The sequence below is a fragment of the Rattus norvegicus genome, chromosome 19 (assembly GCF_021556685.1).
Source record: "Rattus norvegicus strain SHRSP/BbbUtx chromosome 19, alternate assembly SHRSP_T2T, whole genome shotgun sequence".
NCBI classification, from domain to species: domain Eukaryota; kingdom Metazoa; phylum Chordata; class Mammalia; order Rodentia; family Muridae; genus Rattus; species Rattus norvegicus.
The window spans coordinates 57777813-57800313 of NC_141552.1; the positions used below are offsets into that span (position 1 = coordinate 57777813).

A 22501-nucleotide genomic window follows, 5' to 3' on the forward strand; every position below is an offset into this window, starting at 1 on the left:
CTGCGTATTTAAACGCCTCCCCCCCTCCCCTTTTCCTTCTTTCTTCTTTCTCACCTTTGTTCTTTACTTTTTCTGTTTTGTTCAGTCATTCATTCTTTCTAGTTTCTTCATTTCTATTGATAAAAATTCTAGATGAGTGTGGTTTAGGGTCAGGGTAGTTTTAATTTCATTGATTACTCCGGGGTAGGGTGTGTGTGTGTGTGTGTGTGTGTGTGTGTGTGTGTGTGTGCGCTGTTACCACTGAAGCCACTATGACCTTTCATGCACAATTAATTATTTGTGTGGACGATGTCTTCAGTTCTAGGCCATTCTTTTTCTCTTTCTGTATATGTGTGTTTTCGGTACATGTGTACACACATGTTTACATGCATGTTTGGATGCACACCCACATGTGGATGCGTAGAGCTGATGTTTGGAACGTCCCTTGGTGGATATTCCAACTTGTCCCTGCGGCAGAATCTCTCCGTTGACTCCAGAGCTCACCAGCAGTCGGAGCGTCCGCTGACCAGTTTGCTTCTGAGCCCTCTGTGCTGTTTTACCTTGATATGGAAGAGCGAGTTCCTCGACATCTTCTATGGCTGATGCTGTCCTTTCAATTTGGTTTGTACACACACTACTATGGAGTTACGGTTTGGTTTTATAAAATGAATGACTAATAATATGTAGTATCCATCCCTAAAGCACGTTTCTCCATGCATCTCTTTCACTCTGCCTTTTTTCCAGAGGAGAGTAATAGAGTTATTGGGGTGTATCTCGCCTGCCACATAGTATATTTTTAATATATTCCCGGAGTCTTGGGTCACCAGCATCATTGAGCCATGTCTTCCTTTACTGCCGTCTTCCTGGTAATGATTTGGCTCACCTGTTCCCGCCTCAAGGCTCATTTCCCCTCCACCATGTATGTTCAGTGCTCTCCGTCACTGTGGTTTCGGCTGTCTCCTCCCTCCACCATGTATGTTCAGTGCTCTCCGTCACTGTGGTTTCGGCTGTCTCCTCCCTCCACCATGTATGTTCAGTGCTCTCCGTCACTGTGGTTTCGGCTGTCTCCTCCCTCCACCATGTATGTTCAGTGCTCTCCGTCACTGTGGTTTCGGCTGTCTCCTCCCTCCACCATGTATGTTCAGTGCTCTCCGTCACTGTGGTTTCGGCTGTCTCCTCCCTCCACCATGTATGTTCAGTGCTCTCCGTCACTGTGGTTTCGGCTGTCTCCTCCCTCCACCATGTATGTTCAGTGCTCTCCGTCACTGTGGTTTCGGCTGTCTCCTCCCTCCACCATGTATGTTCAGTGCTCTCCATCACTGTGGTTTCGGCTGTCTCCTCCCTCCACCATGTATGTTCAGTGCTCTCCGTCACTGTGGTTTCGGCTGTCTCCTCCCTCCACCATGTATGTTCAGTGCTCTCCGTCACTGTGGTTTCGGCTGTCTCCTCCCTCCACCATGTATGTTCAGTGCTCTCCGTCACTGTGGTTTCGGCTGTCTCCTCCCTCCACCATGTATGTTCAGTGCTCTCCGTCACTGTGGTTTCGGCTGTCTCCTCCCTCCACCATGTATGTTCAGTGCTCTCCGTCACTGTGGTTTCCGCTGTCTCCGACTGCTGCTCTTCCCACTGAGGGGCATGAGACTCCCTGAGATTTACGCTATCAGCTTCATATGGACTGGAGTTCTGCTCATATCCTACTGCAGTTTATTTGTCTGTATATATCTGTATTCATGTGTCGTAAAGCCAGACTGTCTCTCCAGCCTCCACTGGACCCAACAATCGCCCTTCATTCCTCACATCTCACATGGTCCCAAGTTGCTTACTGGGACGGCGAGTCTTAGGGTCTCCCAGCACCCAGCCTGTTAGACCTGGTGAACAGGCATCTAACAGGGATGCATATTCTCCAGAATGCCTGGAAATACACCTCCCTTTTATCTTCTTTAGAAATTACTCCATGTCCTATGGAATAATTCATGCAGCCACTCGCGAGGCCACCTACAGTTGCCCCAACCTTTCCCTGTTATAATTCTGGAAGTACTTCTAACCTGCGGCCTTTTTTCCCCTTATCTCGACTTAAAGCCTTTCTGGAAGGAATTCAATTTCCGCTTTCCTTAATGGTCCTTAAATGTTGTACATATCTTAAAAGTGGATTCCCCATAAAACAATATGGATTCTGCTCTCATTCTGTTAACAGTGTGAAAGCCAGCCTGGGAGACAAGAATAACAAGATTCTCCTAGAATAAAGTCCACATCTTGGACTTTAAAATGGAATGTAAAACTTTCTCTCTTAAAATCTCCCCTTTGGCTTCCACTCTCTAACCCACAGAGCTCAAGTCTAGTGTAATTCCACATTGGAGTTATTGTTCTCCTTCTTCTTCTTATTATTCTTATTATTTTATTATTCTTATTAATCATCTTAATTATCATCACCACCACCACCACCTCCACCATCATCATCACTGTCTGCAATGGGAGGAAGAGTCAACTTCCCTATGGTTTAGAGACTGCACGAAAGCACCTTTGCTTCTGCTCCAAAGTTGAGCTTCTTCTTAACAAGGCGAGAGCCCAAATCTTATTTGCTCTATGAAAAAGAGGATACTGAGGAGAGAGGCCTCAACTGGACAGTTGATGCCTGGTGCTCCGACTTTGTAAAGGACACACAGTTGGAAAAGGTGAGGGGAGCTTCAGCAAGGGAAACTCTGGCTCCTGTCTAAGGCGTTACTCCTTTGGAAGGAATTAGAAGTGAGCCATGGAGCAAGAGCTAAGCTATCCAGCGACTTACAGCCATGGCTGTTTAGAGATGTGTGGGATGGCTCGAACCAAAACTGAGGAGCTAAAGTAGGCTCATTTGGGGTACAAGTGCTTGCGTGCACGTGTGCTTGTGTGTGTGTGTGTGTGTGTGTGTGTGTGTGTGTGTGTGGAGAGCACACACGTGTAGCAGAAAGTCAGAAACCAGGTGAATCCTTGGCAGAAGAACATTCTGTAGCAGAAGAGAAAATAGGATTTGGGTCTCATTGCAAACTGAGCTTAGAGTATCAATCCCAAAATGCTATGATTCTATATATCACAGACTAGGGAACTAAGAAGGAAATAAAAACCATTTTCTTCAGGTCCCAATAACTGAACGTCAGGGTCAAGCCATGGACATGTATAGTTTCTCCTTGGCCCCCACAGACCTTGCCAGACCTGCAGATAGCATGTTTTTCCAGTCTGTACCTGGCCTTTCTTCTAGACACATGCACTCTCTTCATTTCTTTGTCCACATTCCTTCTTCTCTGAGGGATAGTCTTTGGTTTATGTTAGCCCCCAGCCCTGACCCACAAGGCTTTACTTTCCACCCAGTCACTACTTTAAAAGTACCGTCTCCAAATCCAGTCACAGTCCTAGGTTGTAGGTTGTAGGTTGTAGGTTGTAGGTTGTAAAGCTTTGACATGTGGCTGTCTTCCATACCATAGGAGGGTCTAGCAATGTCAGCTCTGCACATCACTTTGGGTCCTATGGGCTTACAACCCTCTGCATCCCTGGCGTTCTTCAACAGAGTGGATCATGGCGGCTTGCTCCTGAAGTCACACACACTGCTTGCTGTGCAGCAGGGTGTTGTCCCAGGCTTGCCAGATCTCCAGCTTATTCACTGAGGATCCCGAGCTGGCATGGTATGCACTCACTACGTCACCCAGCCCTCATGGGCAGTTGTCCCTGGGATTGAAAGACAGCAGATGTCATGTGTGATGAATCCCTGAGTTTGAGTTGAGTTTTCTTCTCTTGGGGTTTATCCTGTGGCTCAGGGTCTCGTTGACCAGAAGTAATAAATACCCCGTAACCCTGATGGCTTGCTTTCCCTTCTGTATATGTTGTATAAATGCCTCTGAGATGTATGTCCCATTTGTAACGCCTCCTCTGTGAACACCCGCCTCATTTCCCCTGGAGCTTCCTTTAAGCAGATCTCCTAGGCTACACAGCTCCTGCCACCACTGAGAGATTGCTCCTGGATCTGGTGGAACTTCAGAGTGGGCTTTTATTCTTCCCTGAATATTTGAATTGGGAGCTTTGCCCTCAGAGTCGAGTCTCCTGTGATTCATGGTCATCATTCCAGATGTTGGGCATGCTTCGAGTCCACCTGCCAGGCTCCATCCTCCTTCCTTTGTTTTGTTCACTGGAAGTGCCCTGGGTGGAAATGGGGAGCCACCAGCACTTGAGTCAAGGGCTCCATCAGAGAGCCACACCCCAGCCCATAGTCCCTTCAGTTGACACCACTGCATTGCTTGTTTGAAACTTGGCGTGGTAGAACCATTCCCCGAGTTCAGATATGATTTCCACCGCTTCCCGGTTGGACAGGCCTGTTAAATGTCCCTGACATGTAAGTTTGACACCCAGCGAAATGGGGGGAAAATGGGGCTGGAGAGAGAGCTAAGTTGGTAAAGTGCTTGATTCACAAAGCATAAGCATCGAGGGTCCATATCTAGCAGTCACATAACGAGCTCACATAGCTCACTCCTGTAACCCCAGCCCCGGGGAGGCAGAGACAGGCTGATCCTAAGACCGCCTGGTCAAATTGGCATGCCCTGGTTTTCAGTAAAAAGACCCTGTCTCAAAAAGTCTCAGGAAGGGAGAGAGCAATGAGGAGAGACTTTATATCAACTTCTGACTTCTACACGCATATCCACGTACCCACATATGTCACACACACACACACACACACACACACACACACACACACACACTCGGGAAAATACTCACACTGTGTTTATGAAGATGTTGGGAGAACTGACTGAGTCACATGCTTGCAACAAGCTCCTGGTGGCCCTGAATTTCTAACGCACGCCATGCTGATTGTCAGTCACATCAGTAGTGGTGACAGTTGTAAGAGCAGATGAGTCGCATTCTGTTCCTTTCTGCTGCAGCATGGAAGAATGTTGAGGCATTTGTTCACAGCCACACAAGTGACTGGGCCGGCTGAAGGTCAAAGCAGGCCTTGAATGCCACAGGGAGTTGGTGTCTCTAAAATGGGTTCCGAGGCCAGATGACTGGATCAAAGAGCAGTACGTGGCCCTTCTGACTTGCAGAAATGTCTGACTTTTTAAGGGACATGTGTAAGTCGCTGTTCTCTCAGGGATCATTTCTAAGTGTTGGAGAAGTCCTTGATAATTCTCCTAGGCAGTATCTCGCAGTACATGGATCAGAGATTGCAAAGACATGGTGGGTGTGCCTGTAACTCCAGAACGTGGGAAGCGGAAGCAAGAGGATCTGGGGTTAAGGTCATCCTTAGCTGCATCTTGAGTTCAAGGCCAACCTGAGCCCTATGAGGCACTGGCTCAAACAAATGAACAGACAGCTGTTAGAAGAGTGCTGACAAGTGGGCACTGAGCAGGCAATGCCAGGTTTACCTCCCTCTCTCAGATAGCCTCCTCCTTAACCTTCGTTGGCAGGTGTAAGGGCAGGGCTAGGCCATTTCATTTTGTAGCTGTGAACCGAAGCCATTTTGGGTCATAAGACAATACATTAGGACATTTAGAGAGCTGTCCACTGGATCCACTTGCTTCCATATGGGGAAGGTAGGACATCTTCCCAGCTGAGCCCTGGAGGTTGACACAGCAGCAAAGCTGTTGGATTCTCCATTAGCAAGGTTTCCACTCATGGTCTGGAATGTTGTGTGAAGTAACTATTAATGGCCTGTCTTTTATCACTCTCGATCCGTCCCAGATGCGAGGGACGGTGTCTGTTTCATGGCAAAGGAGTGGAACCCTGTGCGTCTTATCCTCAGCACAGAGTGCTTCCACAACTCAATGCACAGGCTGAATCACAACCCACGTATGTTTCCCTTTAAACCTCTTCAGTCTGGGAAGAGAGAGAATTCTGCAGCAGCACAGAGACATGGTAGTGCGCGTTTGACCTTCTTGACTCCACCTCCCATGTGCGAAGATCACAGACGGGTGTGCACTGCTGTGCCCAGCAGACATGAAATTATTCCAGCAGGCCCGTGCACACTAACACTACGGGAGCAGGAACCAAAGGGCACACAGATGCACACATAATCTTAACCAAAGTATCAGGTAAGTTTGAGAGGTAAACTACCAGGCAGAAGGATCGTAAGTTTTCAAGACATTACAGGTGGGCTGAAGAGTTATCTGTAGCCTCCTAGGGCTTCAAACCAAGAGCGAGACCTAGTCAGATTATTTTTATGAATCCATCAGTTCATGTAAATCAGCCTGCACGCGTGACACTCAGCATGCAATCACCTCTCTGTCCTTCCCGACCCTGCCAGTTGAGGCAGGACTAGCAACCGATGTCTTTCCGAAGCCTTTTGCTTCACTCGTGGTGGGTGGGGTTGTTTGGGGGGTCGACTTTGACATATGTTCTTTTTTTTTCTTTATTGGGTTTTGTATTATGAATATATCAAGCACCCAAAAAAACATCTCTCTGCCCTCCAGAATTTCAGTCTGGGACTCACCTTTCAGAACTCAGGTAGAAATTAAAACAAGCGATGTACCTGGCCCCGCCCACAGTTGCTTCCCCTTCAGGCTTGGTATTCAAGGTCATCAGAACCAGGTAGCACAGCCCAGGTTTCCATCCTCTTCTCTTTCTTTCCCCATTGCCCTTGACGGTAGCAAAGGAGCCGTCAGGCTTCTCGTAAAAATCCGCAGCGATGGCGTCTTCTGTTCTCGGCATATCCGTAAGTGAACATCTGCCTAACTGTTCACCTCCACCGCCTTACTGCTTCCCCCATGCTTTCGCTCTTTCCAGACAATAAACTTTATTTTCTTCATAAGAATTCAGTCTACGCAAGGGTATTAGGCAGCTCGTTGGCACCTTTTAATTCCTGGATGTTGTCCAGAAAGAGCTCTTCACAGGAGTTCCAATGGGTTCGTCTGTGAATCGGGGAAGACAATGCGGCTTTGTGGTTGGGTTTTTAGCAGTTACCTTCTGTTTGTAAACATCTGTTAGCGAGTGCCCACCCCCGCACACACACAACCCCGCTCCCTGTCGGAAATGAAAGGACTCCTGCGTTTGTACTCGTTTGCCTAGCTCAGGGAGAAGACTGAGTGGGCTGATTCCCGCCCCCCAGTACCACTCCCCGCCACACACACACACACACACACACACAATGGTCAAGTGCACAGGTATGTGACCACTGAGCTGAAACCCGTGGGCATAGCACATGTTGGCAAACGGCTTTCCGTAGGGACCCAAAGCACTTTATTTCATTAATGGCTGAGAAACCTGCTAATCTGCTCATTACTGCCATTTAATTTCGATGCCGGTTTTTGATGATGTATTGAAAAACTGTATAAACTGCCAATTACAACTAGGAAACATTTCCATTTTTGAAGAGGCCATTTTTTTCCCATTTGCTTAGCAGTATGCAGCAGGCCCCCAGCACCCCGTTTTGCTTTGGATTGCATTCCGTCCTTAATCTTTCCGAGTTGGTTATTGTTATGTCCTCACCAATAAATGTCCCCATCTTGTTTCTCCACTTTCGGTCCACTTAACAGTGCTCTTGAACCGTTGTGGATGGCTCACCAGTTGGTTTTCGGGTATCGTTGTTACTGACCTGCTCCTAGGTCCTGTTGATTTTATGGTTTTCATTCTCCAGGCTTTTATGATTTCCTATGTGGCCCAGCATTAAAAACACACCACTTTGGAGCTGATGAGATGGACAGCTGCCCTCAAGACTGATGATGATCATGTTTGATCTCTGCAGTCCACATACAGAAGGGGAGCACGGGCTCCCACAGGTTGTCCTCTGAATTCTACACATGCAACCGTGCCCACATTTATATGTAACACACACACACACACACACACACACACACACACACACACACACACACGAAAAATTCAGAGAGCTGTGGCAAAATGCTGGATTTTCTTAAAGGTTTGTGGACCCTACAGAACATCTTAGTTCTGGGCAAGGGGTGGGGCAGGATGTAGTTGCCTCTCTGGTCTCTCATGCCCCCACTGCCATGAAGACAGGTGTGGGGCAGAGCAGGGAAGATGTGTGTCCTGAAAGACCATCTAGGTGGCGAGTTGCTTCTTGCTGATGGTTGTGGCATGAGTTTGACCCTTTGGTGGCATTAGGGTTGAGGATGGTCTCCCAGGGAAGCTTATCTTTACTGTCTTTGGTTCTGTTCTGTTTGCCTGTGCTCAAACCCAACTCGAAAGGTATAGATAAGACGGGCTTTGCAGAAGTCCAGGGCATGGTGTTGGTTACAAGACTCCAGACACAGGCTCTGACTTCTCTGAGTCATGGTGGCCCCAACTTTGAGCGGTGACACAGAAGGTACTACATGCTATAGACAATTCTTCTTGGGAAAAGGAGATAAGTAAGTTATGTGTTACTCATGATGGTGAACTCAAAAGAAAGGTCGGTTTGAGCTCATGATTCCCCTGCAATTGCTAGTTATCTCCTGGTTTCACTGCTTTGGTGCACAGCAAAGGTACCTACGGACCACATGGCATCCAGGAAGGGAAAGGCTAAGGGGAGGAACAAGTGTTTCCAATTCTTTGATAAAGGCTATGCCTGCCCACCAGTGACCCAATGACCTAATTTCCTTCCAATAGGCCCAAGCTCCAAAGGTGGTACCACCAATCAGACATCAAGCCTTTGCACCTGCCATTTGAGGCACACTTCTCAAGGCCCCACCAGGCTACTAATGGAAGTCACACGTGCAGGGAGAAGGTTACATTCTGTTGGGACTGTAAGACCTCAGGCCCTGTCTTTTCACATGCACACAGAGCCTCAAATGGAAGGACACCTGCCCTGAGTCGCCATGTTCTCCCACACACTTTTCCCAACAGCTTAGGAAGGTTGGGTTCATACTTTCCATCTTCAATCTCCATAAAACAGCTTCCTTGTCAGGTTGTCTTGTCTCTGATTTGGGAGATGGACTTGGGCTTAATGAGAGAAACCATGTAGCTTGGGACACTCATGGGACGTTTATTGTATGCGGAACATTTCCAGACGTGGTATCCTTCATATTCACTGTTCATCTGCGGGGTCAGCAATATCAAGATCACCAGCACCACTGTCCATATTCACTTTAACTATTGTTCCCCTCTGTATCCAGGCACAGTGCTGCATTCTTCAATATCCCTGTCTGATTGTGTGCTCCTAGCTCCGGCTTGGTGCACAGAGTGACCGGTGTTTCATCAGGCCTCAGAGAGCTTAGAGAATTATTCAGTCTCAGCAGAGCTGGGCCGAACTCGGGTGACTTCTGTCCCTCTACTTTCTCACCTAGGGTGGAAAGGTTCTGGTTAGGAGAGGTCAAATCTCCCTCTTTGCTACCTGTACCCCTGGAGGCTTGCACGGAGGATTTGCCTTAGGCTTCTGTCCAAGTAAATATCTTGGCCCCACGTCTCTTCTTGCCTTTTTGAATATGCTTAAAATGTTTTAAGTAATGCAAAATCGTCTTCATGAAAGACTCCTCTTTATATCCATTCAACATTTAACACCAAACCCTCCAAAAGATAGTGTTCTCTTAGTCAAAATAAGCAAACACAAAATCACCTACATCAGCAGTAAATTAGTTCAGTTGTATTACATATTAGCATTCAATACTATATTTAATCAAGTTAGAATTCTAATTTTTCTGGTTACAGAGTAATATAGTTATTTTAATGACTATACTTGCATATATTTAAATAAAGGTGGAACACTGCTTCAGAGGAAACTGTCACTATGAATTTTGCTCCTGTAGTTCTTACAGTTGAAATGCTCCCACCTTTAAAACCATCGTATCCCAGCTACCCTTCTACAGGGATCACTCTGTGACTCTTGGTAGTGACTGCGTAGTGTCACCACCACTGGCTGCCACCTCCCTTATTGCTGGGCACAGGGCCTCTGTTCATCTGTTCACAGCTGTGAATGATGCTGTTAGCTCACCATGAAGTGAGAATTCTGCATGGAAATTAATAATTCTTTTGCAGGATGGTTGTTCTGATTTATTGTCTTTTCCCAGAAGCCCACGGGGGTTCTGTTTTCTCATCCCCTCACCGTGCCATGTTTCTGTCATGTTATAATGACTAGCTAGTATCACTGCTGGGTGAACCCCCTTTTATTGATAACAGAGAGCCAAGGCTGTGTATGTCTGACAGTTTCTCTCAGTACTCTTATCACTGTTAAAGATGTGTGGAACAAAAGATTTAGCAAAAGATTTTGCAAAGTTTTAAACTGTGCCTAATTTGTTATGAACCTCATACAAATGAAATATTCCTCCACCCCTTTACGTTTAAACTATAATAAAACCTAGAATTATTGTAAGAAAAAAACACTTCAAAAACATTTGGGATCAATACTTGGGCAGCACAACTACTTTTCTTTTTCTTAAACCCATGGTGATGCTTGAAAATTAAAGAGCTTAAGTTGTATCCATTTCCATGGTGTTTAAGTAGGATTCAAGGTGTATATGCACTCAGACTAAATTCCTCAAAGGCTGTGGTGACACGCATGAAACGCCTTCCCACAGGTGACGTATCTTCACTGAAGCTAGGCATAGGCACACTACTCGTGAAGGAGCCTCTTAGGACAGGATGTGTGGTGTAGTGTATGTGGGGAGACCATGATTTTAGGAAGATTGTCACCTGGTGCGATGAATCCCTGAGGAAGCAAAGACACAGAATCACACCAGGATTTGGGGATACCCATGGGGGCGGGGCTTGGGGCTGAAGTCCTGGAAAAAGGAACCATAGACTTATTTTGCTTCACCACAGCACTAACAGGGGAACTTAATTTTGTAGTCAATATTTTGTTAATATTCTGTGGAAGGAACAGCATTCACTTTGCAAACGTGCCTCGCTTTGCTTTTGAGTCACCGAGACTAATTCCAGTCAGTTGTGGTGGTACATGCCTATTGTCCCAGCCCTCGGTGGACAGAGAGAGGCAGGAAGGATGAGGCATTTAAGGGCAGCCTTGGTAACCTAGTAACTGAGAGGCCCACTTGAATACATGAAACTTTGTTAAACAAAAGCAAGAAACTTGGAGAAATCATTTTTAAATAAACATATCAGCTCTCAAAATTCACTTTTTTAAAATATAAAAATGGCCAGGTCTAGTTTGAGGTTCATGTCTGCATTCTCAGCACTTGGGAAACTGAGCAGGATTGCCCTAATTTTTAAGGCTAACCTGGACTACAGAGTGAAAGTATCCATGGGCACACATGCACACAAGCATACAGACTTTTATAAGTGACGTGGGGATTCCATGCATGCATAGTAAACACTCTTACCCAACTGATTCATTTCCTCAACTCCCAAAAAGTAAGAATATTCTAATATCAAACACTGTCTTGACATTTGCTTATTTTGATTTTTTAATTTGAAGTAACTTCAGACCTTCCTAGAAATGACGGATCTCACATAGACTCTTTCCCACTTCCCCCCAAGGATAACAGTTCCCCTCGCCATGGTGTAAGGATCAAGGATGGAAATAGTCGCAGGCGTTTGACATCCATGGTGCCACATTACTTGGACTACCCAGTGACTTCCTTTTATCCCAGAATCTGGTCCAGCGTCCAGCTGCTATGTGCCTGGCCACTTTCCATCTTCTGGCTTTCCTGCCATTGAGACCCCTGATGTATCTGACATGCTTCTCGTGATTAGATCAGTGGCTAGCATCTTTTAGGTGGAGTTGTGACTATCATAGGAGTGATGTCGCTAGTGTCTTTCTTCACCTGTTTTCAGGGGACCATGAATAGTCTTATCCCATGAGTAACATTGGTTCTCGGTTCGGGCGATGGCTTCTGAATTTCCCCGATGGAATATTGCGATGCTTTCTGATGTGCTACGTGATCCTTCAAAGGCAGTGCTTTGGGGTTATGATAAGGCCCTCCTTCCACACACTGACTGGACCTCCTCTTTGCTGCGTCTTGTCTGCAGCAGCTCTTTCTGTGCTGTTGGTCTTGGAGAGGTCGTCGTGCATCCCATACGCTTTCTGAATTCTCTAACTAGGGTTCTCCAGGGGAAGACTAGCCCAGTCTCCATTCATCCACCACCCAGTGTACTGCTTACATGCATGCGGGTCACACAGAGTTATTTCATTCTGTTACTTATAATCAAGCACTATAATTATTTATTCAGTTGCTCGTTTCATTCCAGTCCAGGCTGTTAGAACCTGTGATGGTTGGCTTCTGTGAAGGACAGAGTTTCTAACTGAGTGATTTCCTCCCTCACAGTGCCCACCTGGTTCACCAACTTTATTTCTCATCATCCTAGGCTAGTGATGGCTGAGTGGGGAAACTCTTGGCAGCAGGCTTGTCTGGATTTGTGCCTTATACCTCTGACTTGTTGACATGAGAAAGAGGACACACAGCGATGGAGACAGAAACTTTCCTGGTGCTTTTAGGAAGGCCATCTATTCTTATAGGAGGGATAGGAGGTGGGGAGGGATGTTTCAGGGAAGTGGTCCCAGTCCTAACAATAGCACGTAGATATCTTACTCTCCCTCTGTAGTGACTGGAGAATTTACTTCTCTGAATAGTACTTGAGTGTTGGTTTCTAATAGACCTTAGTACAGTCCCAGGAGATGCTGCATCACCACACGGTCCAGTTGTCACTTTAGGTCACTATTTCCTCCCTGTTCCTGAGAGGAAGATGGTAACAGGATATCCTCAAAGCTGGGGGAAAACGGCTCCAAGGCTGTGAGAGATTGAAATGTACATATGAGAATGGTGGAATCAAAATGGTGTCTTGCTAGGACGATCCTTTGAGCAAGTGTATTTTCCCAGGACCTACTTTCATTCCTGGTGCTGGACAGTACTGGAGCATTAAGTCTGTAGCTGTAGAGATCATGTTCTTGTGTGTGTGCGTGTGTGTGTGTGTGTGTGTGCATGCGCGTGTGTTTGCGTGCACACACACACATGCATACATTAGTATACATTCTAGGCTTTGAATGCATTTGTGAATTCCTGCCATTTCTATAAAGCACCTTGGTGTGGAGCATTGGGAAGTGTGGATATTTTAACTTTCAATGATTTTGCAAGAAATCTGAAGCCAAAAGTCTCTGAAGACAAAAATGTTCCTTGAATAAGCTTGGCCACCACCTTCATACTCTTCTGGTAACCCTCCTCAGTTTGCTGTTCTTCAGAGTGTTAGAAGAAAGTAGGCTCTGGAATTTTTCCCACCTCCTGGAGAGCCAGAGCTCGATTTTACAGCAGAGAAGGTGACACCCTGGGAGGGCAGGAACTTGGTCAGGGTCACCAGAAGAGTTAGCGCTCTTCCTGGATGTGAAGCCAGATCTATCTGCACCAAGTCTGCCAACTTACTCACCAGATCACCTGCCCCAGCCCCCAGCCCTGGGCTGAGGAGGAGATCAAAGCATTCTACGGAGGACGTTCTTAATCACACGTGTGTGCATTTCTTCTTGGCCTCAGGCCAAATCCACCCTCTCAGTCTTGCTTTCAAGGTTGAGCTTTCCTTTACTAGACATGACCTTGCCCTTGTCAGCCTGTGGATGTCGCTCTCCATGCACAACCCTCCTTCTGGACCCAGTTTGCAGCCAAGACTATGATCTTACTCTGGGTTTGGATATACTGATTGCCTTTTAGCTTCTGGTATATTTTCTTACCTGTCACAGCCATTAAATTTATTCTAATAGTTACTCTACCCTACTGATAGCCACTAAAGGGGGAATTGGATATTGTCTATCAATTGGCTAGTCTGTAAACTAAGGCTGTATCTAATTACAAGGTATTGTATCAGTTCTGATTTATTAACCATTTACTCTGCCTGGGCGAAAGTAGCATTCTCAGTAGCACCGGGCTGCCTGGATGAAGCTTTCTAAAAGGGCAGGGTGCCCGGAATATCTGATCGTACAGTTATTACTTTGTGTCATATATAATCTTGTTTTTTCCCTGCAACAAATAAATCTTTGGGACTCCTAGAGAAAAAAAAATAGGGAGAAAAAAAAACATTTGTGGTTACAGTATAATAAAAATAAACCATTTGTCGTGACTGTAGCTGACATTTATCAGCCCGTTTGTGGGTGCTCTTTCTCTCTCTCTCTCTAATACAGAACATAATTTGTCACTTTGTAAATACATTCCAGTCTAAATCCCTGCCAGCATCTGTTAGTGTTTGAAGGATTAATGTGCTACCCTGTATATGTCTGCACTTCCCAGGAATAGCAGAGCACATTCTATGGATCTTAGGAGAGCCAGGAAATGACTTTTTTTTTCCTCTGTGTTTCCCTACACGTGGCACTCATTTGGGCCTTCTCCTGGTTCTCCTCATCCCTACCCCCACCCCCACCACGACTTCAGTCTGGTAGGTACCCGAGACACCATCTCTGCCCGGCCTCACAGATCCTTCAACCTCCCTTCTTTCTGTCAAGGTCAAAGTCACAGTGTGTGTTTGCTGTGGATGGGACGCAGTGACGCCTTGGGATGAACTTGGCTTGAGTTTGGGTCCTTCATCTGCTTTATGAACTCTAGGTTTGGGGCTTTCTTCTTTTTCATCTTCTCATTTACAAAGTGGAGATGCCAAACATCTACTTCTTAAAAGGGCTGTGGGTGAAGGGATCGCAGCTGCACAGGAGCTGGGAATCGAATGTGGGATTCTTATCTTGGGTCATTGCCACCATCTATGAAGTTGAAAGTGTTCCTTGGAGGACTCCAGTGCTCTAAGCACTGGGTTTCTGTTGGCTTAGATTTTTTTTTTACTCATTTTTGACTAATGGGTTTTATAATTGTCCAGAAATGTTTACCTCCCTGTAGATGCACCCCACCTTCAGCCTGTGGGAAGCTATCATTCTGAGGATGGGCTGGAGCTCAGTGAGTGGCAGAACCTTCATCCACATCTAGTGTGAGTTACGTCCTGGGTCTGTTCTCCAGGAGTGCAGAGAGAGAGAGAGAGAGAGAGAGAGAGAGAGAGAGAGAGAGAGAGAGAGAGAGAGAACACGAACGAACACTGGGGTGGGAGGAACAGTGGTTTCCAGATAGGCTCTGTACATGGAATCAGGGCAGGAATGAAGGGTTTCTTTACGTTTCCTCACCAAACAAAGAAATTCTCTGTCTTACTGCAAGATCCAGATATATCTCTAACCATTGGATGCCAGGAATTCCCTAAGGACACTGGGACCAATATTCATATTCTCTCTCTCTCTCTCTCTCTCTCTCTCTCTCTCTCTCTCTATCTCTCTCTATCTCTCTCTATCTCTCTCTCTATCTCTCCTCATCTCTTTTAAAATTCATTTCATGTGTATGAATTTGTGCCTTATTGTCTGTATGCACACCATGTGAATGGCTGGTACACATGCCCTTCAGAAAAGGCATCAAATTCCTAGGAACTGGAGTTCCAGATGGTTGTGAGTCACCAGTTGGGGCACTGGGAACTGAGCCTTGGTTCTCTGCAAGAGCCTCTCTTAACCATCTCTCCAGTCCCCAAGTAATCCCTAATGCTTCGTGGAGTGACTCTAGGCTGTGAGTTGCTTCTTATCTATCGATTGCCATTTGGATAAAAAAAAAGATTCCTAGACAACGAAAGACACGGCTCATGTCTTTTCCTTTTTGTGTTTTGTACACTCGTGTTTGTGGCTGTTTTCTTGCAGCACTAGCAACCAAACCCAGTGCCCCACACCTCCTGAGCAAGTGTCCCTTTACTGGATAGCACCCCAGGTCATTTGTTCATTGTCTTGCCTTTTTCTTTCATATCTCTCCCATGTTGGTCCCCACCCACCCAACTTGTGAATCTTTATGTGCAAATACTCTGCTCTCTAGTAAAACAGGAAGAACAAAGTTCTCTTTTCAGGAGGAATTTCATTGCCCTTGGCATATTCTTTCTCTCTTTTTGGTATTTCTAGAGGTACATTAATAGGATAAGCATGTCTCATCAGGTCAGCAACCTCAGATGGGGCTGGCAATGTGGTGGTATTGCTGGCCTCTTGAAACAACAGCAGATCTGGGGCGGAAAGTGACTAGTTGTGCAGGGGACAGGTATATGCTAGAACTATGTTCGTAGCCCATGCACCTCACTAAGATGCAGGCTTTTTCTAAATCTTTAGACGTGCTAAATTATATGTCTAAAAAGTTCCCATTTAAGAAGAAACCTAGGGAACTATCTGTGGGTATTTGTAAGGTACCCTGTTCCAGAAATGTTACTTCCGGGAATAGAAGACCCCTTTCGCATGGTCACATTTTATAATATGCTCACAGACCAACCCTTCAGAACATCCTTACTTCTGCTCACTGCCTGGGACTGGTGATTAACATTCTATACAGGACTGACCTGCATCAGACAGCTTATGAAGACTTTTTTCCTACTCTAGTTCTATACCAGGGATGAGTAAACTCATGTGTGAAGAAGTCCAAGCCATGCTTGTAAATAAAGTTTTATTGAGACATGACTTTGCCCACTTACTCATTCACTCACTCCCTCCCCATGCCTGCTTTTGTATGCATGCTATTCGGTAATGAAGAGTTGGGAGCTACAGTGTAGCCTAGAACATTTGGAATACTTCAGAGAAAATAATTTGATGGTATCTCTGATAGACAGTACCATGGCTAGTCAGAGGAAATAAAAAAAATAAACCAAACAAACAAAAACAACAACAACAAAACCTAACCGTGTTCCATTAAATTATAGTGAGGACATGATTAGGTCAGTACCTCTCCCCTGCACACATGGATTTGCATTCTAGTGTGAATCTCAGTTATCCAACTTGGGGGCTGGAAGTAGGAGAGCGTTTGACGTTAACTCCCACCCCCTCCACCACAAAGCTGTAATGTTTTTGAATGTTATTTAATGTTATGAATGAAGTAAAAAAGAAACAATGAAGATTGGAGAGAGAGAGAGAGAGAGAGAGAGAGAGAGAGAGAGAGAGAGAGAGAGAGAAACGAGCACAAGCACTCAGTGGTTAAGAGCACTGGTAGTGCTTCCAAAGGACCTGGGTACATTTCCTAGTACCCAAGTGGTGGTTCACAGCCCAGTCCCAGGGGTGGGTCTGATACCCTCTTCTAGCCTCTTCTAGTTATATATTACTAGAAAAGAAAACAATAACTATATAGAACAAGAAGGACGAGAGACTGTTCATAGAAGCTGCCATGTTCCCAGGAATGAAGTTCTTTTGGACACGGTCTTGATATCATTTCCTGAACTTTCATACATTCAGGTCTAAGGAGAAAGTTCTGGAATGGAGCGAACATCCCTCACCCAGGTATGCATTGAAAACCTCCAACCCCAGGGAGGAGGGCAACGCCATGTGACTGGCTCTTTTCTCTGGTTTTCCTTAGATACCATGTGCACCAAGCCACACTTTGAGGTGGCCAGCTCTGGGCTGCCCCGTGGCTCTAGGAGCAGAGGATGCCCTTCTTCCCACAGAGTGCGTATGTCTTATCCAGCCAAGGGGAGAGGGAAGAGTCTGCTTATAAATATTGAAGAGACTGTGAGTGTGTGCACCCGTGCAAGCCACTCTGAAGTGGCTTCTAATGGACATTTATAAGGTGGCGTCCCCCACATCCCCTCCCTGTGCTAATGCTGTCTAGGATGCTCTTCAGAAAACATGTAGTCTGTAACTTAGCAGGCTTTTAACAGAATCCTACAACATGATTCATTCATCCCATTTGGCTGCAAGAGACAGGACTACAGAACAATCCAGATATGAACAAGGTCCCGAGCCAAGCCCTTGTCAGCATGCTTCCTATTGAACCGAAAGCCCATCCCTCTCCTCTACTGGGTCTCCTGTCTTTGATGGTGCCTCAGACAGCCTTCCTTGTGTCGACTTGGTTTCCTAATGCAGCCCTTGCTAGGTGGTTGGACAAGTCTCAGAAACCTATAGGCCACATTCCCTCGCTCCTCTCCCCTCCCCTCCTTTTCTCACGGTTTCTCAGTCTCTCTCTATCTCCCAATCTTCCCTTCCCTTCCCACCCCTACTCTTCCTTATTTTCATTCTTTGCTTATCCTATCTTTCTGTTAACCCAACCGAGCTGTAGGATACCATGAATGTGGAAGTTGGACTATGGCTCTAGTTAACTCTAATGCAGAGCTCTGTGCTCCACAGCACCCTTCTGTACAGTTTACACGACAGTGTCAGAATGTTTCCAACGATGGAAAAATCCTGCATCGGACAAAGTTGAGATTCCAAAATTGCGTATTCAAAGTATATTTTATATGTGAGACTGAGAGGGGTCAGGAGGAGGAAACCCCACCGCTGAGCAACTTACTAAGAGATCTACTCCAGATAGCACAGAAATCAATCAACTCTGCGAATTGAACAATGAAGTGTCAAGAAGCAGGCCTGGGCTAGGGGTCATCAGCAGGCTTGTCACACACCACAGGAGAGGAGAGCTTACTGGTCACCTGAATGACGACACCCAGTTTAGAATCAAACTCTGGAGAAACTCAAAGAAGTGAGCATTATCTACCCCACTATGAGTCATTTACTCAGAAGGGTCGCTCTCAAAGGGAGGACTAGTGAGCTGATTCAGAAACCCAGTTAAACATAACTCCTAAAAGCAGAGGAGGTGCCACTTAAAGGACAGAGCCCTGTATAATGATGGCCTTTAACATCAGAATGCTACCTCTGTACAGAAGTTGGGCACAGAATCCTGGCAATCTCCAGTGAGTTATCTCATACTAACTCACCTCACCTCACTTTCCATTCAGAAGATAATACCATTGCTTTGTGGCATCTTCAAGGGCTCTCTGTGGATTCTTGTGTCACTGTGTTCAGATCCAAGCCTTGCACGTGGTTGATACTGGGTGATGGTTATGTCGCTACCAGTAACTGTCATCACTTCGGTGAGTGTAAGTTCAGATGAACCTTGGCGGGGAAGAAGACGGGAAGCGTGTGAGGACGTAAAACCCTGTGGGGGAGAGGAGTTCACCTACATCTACAGTGTTTATCTTTAATTTTTAAATGTCATAGTTGATGTTTCTATTTTAATCCTGGCCTCTGTCTCAAAACAACAGCTACAGTTCTTCCAAAATAATTGTATCTTTAACATTCTTTACCTTTGTGTCTTTCTTTCTTTCTTTTTTTTAACTTTATCTTTTCTCACTCTGTGTTTTAGAACAAACACTTAGGTTTCTTCCTCTTTTTTACGACTGATTACTTTTTTAAAGGAAAGTTAAGGACATTCATAGTTTCAGTTATGTATGTGTGAGGATATGTGCTCATAAATTCAGGTGGTTCAGAGGGTGGAAACAGCCGATTCCCCGGGAGTTAGAAGTTTCAGGGGGTTGTGAACCACCGAGTGGGTCCAAGATTCAAACCTAGGTTACTTTCCCGACCGCCCACTGCTCTGATGGGAAGCTATGTGGGAGCAGCCACTGGTCTTAACCCTGAGTCCTGGTTACCTAGTCCTGGTTACCTCTGAGCTAAATTCTGTTCTTTGTCCTCTGCAGTGTGAGTTTCGTTCTTTCATGTGTCTTGTAGCCTTGTGGGTTGCTAATGTTGTACTTTCTTGTCAGCCTTTCATAGTTTTTCTGTCTATTCTGTCCCTCCCTCCCCCTCCCTCCCTCCCCTCTCTCTCTTCCTCCTTCCTTCCCTCTCTCTCTTTTTCCCTCCCTCCCTCCCCTCTCTCTCTTCCTCCTTCCTTCCCCCTCTCTTTTTCCCTCCCTCCCTCCCTCCCTCCCTCCCTCCCTTTGCTCTCTTTCCACTTTCTGCTTCTAATTCTTAGACAAACGTACTGCTGAAGACACAATGATTCTTACTTTGTGTTGGCTTTCTCAGACAGAGTCTCTTGCAGCCCCAACCTTTCCCAAAGTTACTGTGTAGCTGAGGACAACCTTGATCTTCTGAACCTACTGCCTCTACCTGCAGAGTGCTGAGATTACAAACATGTACCAGCAGTCAGCACGTGCCCTGACATTTTTATTTTTAGATGAGATTTTCTTTTGAGGGATTGGGGCTTGAACCCATGGCCTTGAGCATGCTGAGTGAATACTTTCTCCTCCAGCTACACCCCCAGTTCAAGATGGCCAGCATTTCCAAATGTGCTGTCCGCTTGCCAAGTTCTACAGTGTTTAGAAGTTTGCTCATTCCCCGAATCTCCAGCCTCTTCTCTTCCTTTCCTTGCTCTCAGTTATTTTCAGTTTCTTAAACTATTAACCATATTAACCATAGTTACCATCAGAGCATGGACCTCATCCTTCATACACCTGGGTGCTCTGTGGGGAATCAAAGGGTCGCAGCTCACCAATACCCAATGCTCTCCATTGTTTATTTGCAGGTTTTGGCTGAAAAACCTGAGACAGGGTGGTGCCAGGAGACGTCCTCCTGCCTCTGTCTCCTTGCTCCAACCTCTCTATCACTGGGTATCCATTCCCATCCTGTTCTCTCCGACCTCCCTGATCAAGGCTAGACCATGTGGCCTGTGTAACAGAGATGATTTGAATATGTTGACATTGCCTTTGTGATCTGGCTCACGGTTAATTTCAGAAATACCGTGTAATTGAAAAGTGTGTGCTTAAGGCTGTTTCGTACCATCAGCCTTGTTAACTGTTTGGTCTCAAGGCTCTATTTTATCTCCTTTATCTTCCCATTTCTAATGTGAGCCGTTGAAGCCTTCAAAGAGTGTCATATGCTTCCGTGGTTTAAGGCTATGTGCTTGACACATGCGAGTTGGTGATTTTTCTTGCCTAATTGTTTCTGTCTTTGCATACCGTCCCTTTTCATCTCTAGCGACTTTGTTTTTGCTTAAAACTTGACTTTTATGTAATAGTGCTGCATTAGCTCTTTCGGTTTTGAAAGATTCTTCGGTGTTTTTCCCTTGACCCCTTTATTGTCAGACTTTTGGTATTTGTTTTAATCGTGTAGTTTCGTTAGGTGACGGGAGTTGCCAGGACTAATAGTTTCCAGTGTACTTGCTTGTTCCGATGCAGGGGCTTGAACACAGTGCCCCACACATTTAAGGCAAGCCCTCCCCCTCCCAACTAAGTGGCATTTCCACCTAGATTTTGATCTGTTCGTAGTTTGATGCAGCGTTGGTAAGTTTGGAACAGTATTTGCGGGGTTCCCCCTGGATGGAGGTAGAGAAGAAGTACCTGGAGTGTATGTCCTCAGGTTCTGAGGGTCTGGAGGGAACACACCCCCACTTATTGATACTCTGTTTGCTGACTATAAGTTTGTTGCTATGCTTGATCCTGAGGGGGCTTGGGTAGTCAGTCTATGTGAATACCTTGGAACCAAGACATAGAGATTTGGTAGAGAGCCGGAACGCTGTTTTCCAGGCTTCACATCCGGGGATGGACTTTCTGATTTTTTCCTCCCACACAAAAAGGTGCATTCACTCATTTCCCCTATGGCAGGGGGTCTTCTCCATGTTCACACCTGCCTCCTGAGAAATTAAAAATCATGCCCGCCCTTGCCTCCGCTTTGAGCTGTGGACAGGGAGAAAGGCGTACTGTTAGGGGGGTCGGTTCCTGCTTTGGAAAGAGAAGGCAAGACCTTGCCCAGTCCCAGGCTGGGATGGAATCCTGCATGGTTGGTGCAGGTCTTGACAGCAGGAGCAGTTCGCACCTATTCTTTGGAGGAAGTGTCTTGTGGTTCATCCCCCCTGACTCCCTCAGAACTGGGTCCTTAGTCTCTTACTGAAGTCATACCCTGCCCAGTACAGAGTCGGGACTTGGAATAGACTTTTAAGGCAGCACTAACTTTTTTTGTAAACTAAGTACAATTACTTGTTAGTATGAAGAGGAGGAATCAGACCTGTTTGTCCCCAGTTAGTTTTGTGTGTAATTCCATCACTTCACCAAAGTCTTTGCACAGCTCTTCAGTTTTCTCCCCATTGTCCCTTCTTTTCCACCCTTCCCCCTTTTCTCCTCAATATCAGCTCTCACGAGGCTTTCTGGAGTAATGGAGTAAGTCTGAAAAGCAGCATCTCTAACCTGATGTATGCCACTGGGGTGAATTTATTTGAGTTAACTTCAAGCTTATAATGGGCAGCTGTCTCTCAAAGACTTTCAGTGCCTTAGTCCATGCTGTCTGGCTCCTGATTTTGTTGGCTTTCAGTTCTGCAGTCCTTGGCTTTCGGTTTTTTGTTTTTTTTTTGTGTGTGTTTTTTTTTTTTTTCCCGGAGCTGGGGACCGAACCCAGGGCCTTGCGCTTCCTAGGTAAGCGCTCTACCACTGAGCTAAATCCCCAGCCCCAGTCCTTGGCTTTCGTTTCTGCTTTGCAAGTTGAATACCCTGCCTTCTCCCAGCACATCTCTTTCCTGATGACAGCAGCGTTCAGCCCATGCCCGGTGGCATTCCTGATGTTCCCTAGAACTCTGACCAAGTTGTGACAGGATGAGTAGAGGATGCCAGTAGCTTGTCCAGGCGTCTCTTCAGTGTGTGCCACAGATCCACTTACATGTCTTTGGGTCTCTGATTGACAGTTTCTTTTTGTCTCTTGGTGAGTCTGGCATCTGCGTTCCCAGTGACTACTGCTGGCTCCTAGGATCTATACTCATTTTAAGGTAGGAGAAAGGTGACTCGAGGAACCCAGTTCCTGTGAGGGGTAGGTCATGTTTTGCTGGTAGCAGAAACTTGCCTGCCTTACGTCCCTGGTTGAGCACATGGCACCCTGCCTTACATGCCCGGACTACTGGCC

At 46.0% G+C, this 22501-nt stretch overlaps 1 protein-coding gene across 26 annotated transcripts in view; it reads left to right on the forward strand.

Moving 5' to 3' along the window:
- The window catches only part of Wwox (WW domain-containing oxidoreductase), a 927977-nt gene that overhangs the window by 221454 nt on the left and 684022 nt on the right, over nucleotides 1-22501 (forward strand).